The sequence below is a fragment of the Ochotona princeps genome, chromosome 29 (assembly GCF_030435755.1).
Source record: "Ochotona princeps isolate mOchPri1 chromosome 29, mOchPri1.hap1, whole genome shotgun sequence".
In the NCBI taxonomy this organism is placed as follows: Eukaryota; Metazoa; Chordata; class Mammalia; order Lagomorpha; family Ochotonidae; genus Ochotona; species Ochotona princeps.
In genome coordinates this window covers 4,829,364-4,834,830 of record NC_080860.1, presented here as the reverse complement: position 1 = coordinate 4,834,830, position 5,467 = coordinate 4,829,364, and positions in this window count along the sequence as shown.

Here is a 5,467-nt window from a genome sequence, read left to right as displayed (position 1 = left end):
AATGAGGGCCTGGCACAATGGCTCAATGGCGAAATCCTCACCTTGTAAGCATCAGGATCTCTTGTGGGTACTGGTTCATCTCCTGGTTGCTCCACTTCTCCATCCAGCTGCTCCCATCTAGCTCCCTGCTGGTGGCCTGGGAAAGCAGTGGAAGATGGTTCAAAGGCGGAGGTGGGGACAGGGATCAGGAGAGGCTGATAAGGCCACAAGTTTTTAAATAACACGTTATCAGGACACAGCCACACCCACTCATTGCTGGACTCTGCTTGCACGGAGCCCTGGCCTTGGCGTGTCCACAGCTGATGCGTTTTAGCTTGCATCTGATCTTGGCCGGCTCCTGCTAAGCTACCTCTCTGGTATGGAGCACCTAAGAAAGCAACTCCGGTAGCCAAAGGCCTACAGGCATCTGCAAGATCTGGCCAAGCTGCCCAGGAGGTCAATGTCCCCAACACTGTCCATCTCCCAGGGGACACTGTTGTCAAACCGAGACCCCAAACCCCTTGCCTTCTCCCTGAAGAAGCCCTGGACTCATGCCACCTGTGAGTTCTGCAAGGGGAGGGAGGGGTGAGGATTTTGTGCAAATAGGTCACACACTGTATTAGTTTGCTGGGACCCTGTCATGGCAGGGAGGTGGAACCAGCAACCAGACACCCTCAGCACTGGAGGTCAGAAGTTCTTGCTCAAGGCAGAGCAGCTTCCTTCAGAGGCTCAGTTGTCTGTGCTCTAATCTCCTCTCCTGAGGAGGACACCACCTATATTGGATTAGTACCCACCCAATCACCCCCCCTTGACCTAACTGCCTTCTTAAATCATTTACCTCCAACTTCAGCTCTCCTGCTAATTCTTCACTGGCTGTTAACCAGGATTCCCCACCCACCACACCCAGACTCTCTCTGTGGCCTTGGCTTTCTCACTGCACAGCAGCAGGGTTCCAGGAATCAGATGTCTTTCCCACAGAAAGACAGGCAGCTGGGGAGCTAGTTATATCACCTTCTGAAACCAAGCCCCAGAAGACATAGAGGTCCCTGGGCTGCAGCCACAGCCTTGCAGTAGAGGAACCAGCCACCTGTCATCCACCTGTTGACAAGAAGCAGTCAGGTCCGGCAGAGCACGTGAGATTGCTCACACTGTCATGGCCTACTGTAAGACATGCATTCCCCACGTCACAAATCTGCCTGTGTGACTTCATTCAATCCCACGCTGTCTTCCCAGATGACAACATTCAGGTTCAAGTCACTTGACCCAGGCCACTCAGCCTCTCAGGACACCGACGTGGAGTCTGTTTCCAGGTAACAAGCAAACACCTAGCCAAAGGCCCATAGGACCAGACAAGACTTGCATGTGGTGGAAAATAGTCTGTATCACTATCAGTTAACCCAGGGATGGAGTGGCCCGCACCTTGTAGCTCACTGCTGTGTACCCACTGACAACCTGCTGCCCTGCCCAGAGTTAGCCCTCATTTTCCAACTGGCTGGAAGGCCATAATTTGACCTTTGATCTCAAGGCTTGCCAGGAAGAGGTGAGATTTGAACACCTGTGAGTGGAAAAGACAGATGGCTCTGAGACAATCCCAGTAAGCCTCATTCTTGGCTCTGAAGGGCCCTGGAACCCGGATGATGCTTCCCGTTGGGCTGGCTGGGAGCCAGCATGTGGGCAGACGGAAACTTTCCTTCCATCATTCAGTGGCTGGGTCTCTCGGCGGCAGCGGGGGAGCTGAGAGCCAGAGAAGGCTTTGGAAGCCAAGCCCACAGCTGCTTCCCCTTGATCGATACTTAACCTTGCTTGAGAAAAGGCCGGGGCCACTGCTGAAAGCGAGATGGTTTCCAGGGATGGCAGGTTGCTCCACCCCGTGATCAGCTCCTACTGTGACCAGCACTCGGTGCCTGCCTTAGGGTTTTACCAGAAGTGTCAGTGGGCTGCGGAACAAGGCTGTCACAGAGGCTGTGTGTCATTATGTCTGCTTGTTCCTATCCCTTTGTGTTGAGATAATCGAAAATTATCTATTATTATTATTATTATTATTTGAGAGGTGGTGAGGCAGAAAGACAGCTCAGAGCTCATATCTTCTGATTCCTCCTCTAAATGTGGTCAGCAATGGGGGCTGGGCCAGGCCAAAGCCAGGAGCCAGGAACTCAATCCAGGTCTCTCATAAGGGCAGCAAAAAGCCAACTACTCAACCTATCACTGCTGTCTGCCGGGCTCAGCATTAGCAGGAAGCTGTAATCAAGAACTGGAGCTGGGAGTTGAACCCAGGGACTCCGGTACAGGGCATCCTAATCATTGGGCAGATGGCCCACCCTCTTGAATATTGGTTTATTGATAAATCATCTCCACCACTAAAATGATCAACTCTCCAAAAACCTACAAATGACCCCAATGTCTGCCAGCAGGTGAATGGAGAAACACATTGCTATCTAGTCATGTGATGAACACCACTCAGAAATCAAAAGGAAAGGATAACTGATACTTGCCACACGAATACCAGGGTTTGGCTCAGCAATTAAGAGTGTGCTTGGGGTTCTCACATTCCAGGCTCCTCTGTTTCTCATCCAGCCTCCTGCTAATTGACGATGGCTCATATAGTTCGTTCCCTGTCATTCACATGGAAGACCTGTGGAGCATTTTAGGGGGCCTGACTTCGGTGTGGCTATTGCAGGCATTGGGGGTGGGGGGAAGACCTCTCTCTTTCTCTGTGTCACTCTAACCTGAAAATCACATAAGTAAAAATGAATAAAGGAACATTTTCAAAAAGCAGTTTGTTTATAGAAAGCGGGCATGCCGCGTAGCAGCTGAGAGACCTGCACCCTGAACTTGAGGAGCTGGGTTGGTTGCCACCTCCAGCTCCCGGCTGTAGCTCTCTGCCAATGCCGTCCTTGGAGGTGGGCAGGGATGGCTCAGGGGTTTACTGCCAGCCACGTGGGAGACCTGTCAGCTTCTGCCAGCTCAAACCCAGCTGTGGCGGGCATTTAGAGGAATGAATCAGTAGATGGAAGCTGTCTGTCTCTGTCTTAATTAAATGCAAAACTAAGCAGACAGATAAAAACAGCAACATAACAAACTCCCACACAAACAGTGTCTACTTTAGGAGACAAAGCGTCAGAAATACAATTGCACTCCTGTGTCCTCACCCCCAGTCTCTTCCTGCCTCCTCTCCTCAGTATGACATATTAACCTCCCATGTGTCTGTTTATTTTCACTACATCAGTGTACACTTCTAGACTAGTATGTTTCAAATTACAATCCCTTTTCCAGTTGTAAAAGCAAATTTGGAAGATCCCCATAGGCATTTTAAAAAGTCAGACTAGGGGGCTGTCACGGGGACATAGCAGGTGAAGCCACCACCTTCAAGGCTGGCATCCCAGATGTGTGCCAGTTTGTATCCCAGCTGCTCCACTTCCTATCCAGTTCCCTGTTAATGTTTCCGGGAACGCAGTGAAGGATGACCCAACTGCTTGGGCCGCTGCAAGCACATGAAAAGCCCAGATGAAGCTCCGGGCTCCAGGCTTTGGCTTAGCACAGTCCTGGCCATTGTGGTCATCTGGGGATTAAACCAACAGATGGAAGCTCTATCTCAAAATAAACCTCTTTTCCTTCTAACAAAAGGAAGAGTTTGCTGACCCTTCAAGGAGCCACTGGTGTTGTTACTTTGAAAGGAAGGTCAAGGAGCATTTGCGTCTCCTCTGAGAGCAGTGCAGACCCACGCATGGGAGCCATTGCACCCTCAGGCCAGCTGACCCACTTCAGCCAGTCACCTAGCCCCTCTATGTCTCCTTCTCCGCATCTGTCAGAGGGGGGGATGGGAACCGCACACAACTGCCAGGACTGTGCGGGCCAGCGGTGAGCTCATCTTTGGCACAGGCTGAGAACATGAACACATTTCCCCCTCCCCTGCACTGCACTTATCCGAAGCCGGTATTTGTGTTTGCTCCGTTGTGTATTGTGTGCCTTGGTGACTGCACAAAGGCCCTGTCTTGTGTGGGGTCCAGAACGATGTCTGACATAGAGGAGGGGGCCCCCCAAATATTTCCCTATTGTAAGGACTAGTGGTTATCTTTCAGTGTTCCCGTGCTAAATGCCATGGCCGGAATACTTGCTGCCGGGATGCCGCCAAAGCCCCAAGCGTGGGCTCAGCTCCTTGAGCTCAAGAACCCCGATATTTGTGATTTGTGGTGTGCGGCGGTGCCACAGCTCGGGTGGTGACTAGGGAAAGTGCAGTGGGCTGCTGAGCCCTGTCCCCACTGCCATCCCCAGTCCAGGCGGCCCTGAACCACAGCGGGCCCACACAGAACAGCAGCAAGGAGTGGAAACCTGCAAGGGGAGGAGGCCAGGCAGAGCGCGTGGAGTCGGACCTCCCGGGAAAGGTGGGGGAGGTGGCCAGCACAAACCACCGTGAGCCCTGGTGCAGCCCGGAGAGCCTGAAGAGGCCGGAAGGATTTTAGGGCCAGGAGGGAGCTTTACAGACTGTAACCCGCTGCGGAAAGAAGCAGCGCAATGGAAAGGTCAGGGAAGAGAACAGATGTGCTGTGCTCAGCGTGGGTAGCACGTCCAGACCCAGCTTGGCATGCGCCCAGCTCCCGGAGATGGCAAGAAGGTCGCGAAAACTGGTGATCAGGCGGGTTTCCGGGGGGGGGGGGGGCGGGAGGCGACCGCACGCCTCCGCCGGGAGCTGCTGCACACACTGCCTGGGCTCGGCTTGGGCAAGAAGCTGGGGAACCATTCGGGCGATTAGGTTAAATTCCTCGAGTTTTCAAGAAGCAAACCCAAGAGGGAACGATGACATTTTGTTTGTGTTTTCTGTGGGTGAGTTTGTCTCCCCACAGATAAGTTACAGAAGCGCGCGCAGAGGCACAGCACGAGCATGCACGCATCCCCGCCGCTCACAGCGCGTCACCGTTCAGGATGCGGTTTATCTGGGACAAGGGCTCTGTTCCGTTTTCCAGTTGCCAAATGCATTCTCTCTTCACCCCCATCCCAAGTCCCAGTGTATGTGCGTCCTAAAGCAAAAGTCTCTGGATTGTTCTCCGTCTCCATCCACGTACGAAGGGGTGCGTTCTACGCACTCTCCCCGCAACAACCTCCAAATCTCTTCCCGGGAATCCCACAAGGCTAGGTTTGCAAGCATCTGGCTCCAGACAACAGGATCCGGAAGAGGCCGCGACCCTCGACATGCACAGCGCCCTTCTTCTCACCAGCCCCAACCGCCGCGCGCAACTTTGCAACTCACGCTCTGGCCAGGGGGCCTATTTGCCCGGCCCGTTTGGCGGAGGGATTCCTCGCGCGCCAGCTGCCGCCTCGCTCAACCGTCCCCGCGCGCTGCCCGCGCTTCCGCGCGCCAGGCCCCGCCCCCTCCGCGCCCTGGCCCCGCCCCCTCCGCCCGCGCGCCCTGCGGCCCATAAAGAAGTCCCGGCCGGGTCGCTGCACTCCCCCGCGCGCATCCGTGCGCCCTCCGAGGCTGGCTCAGCAGTCG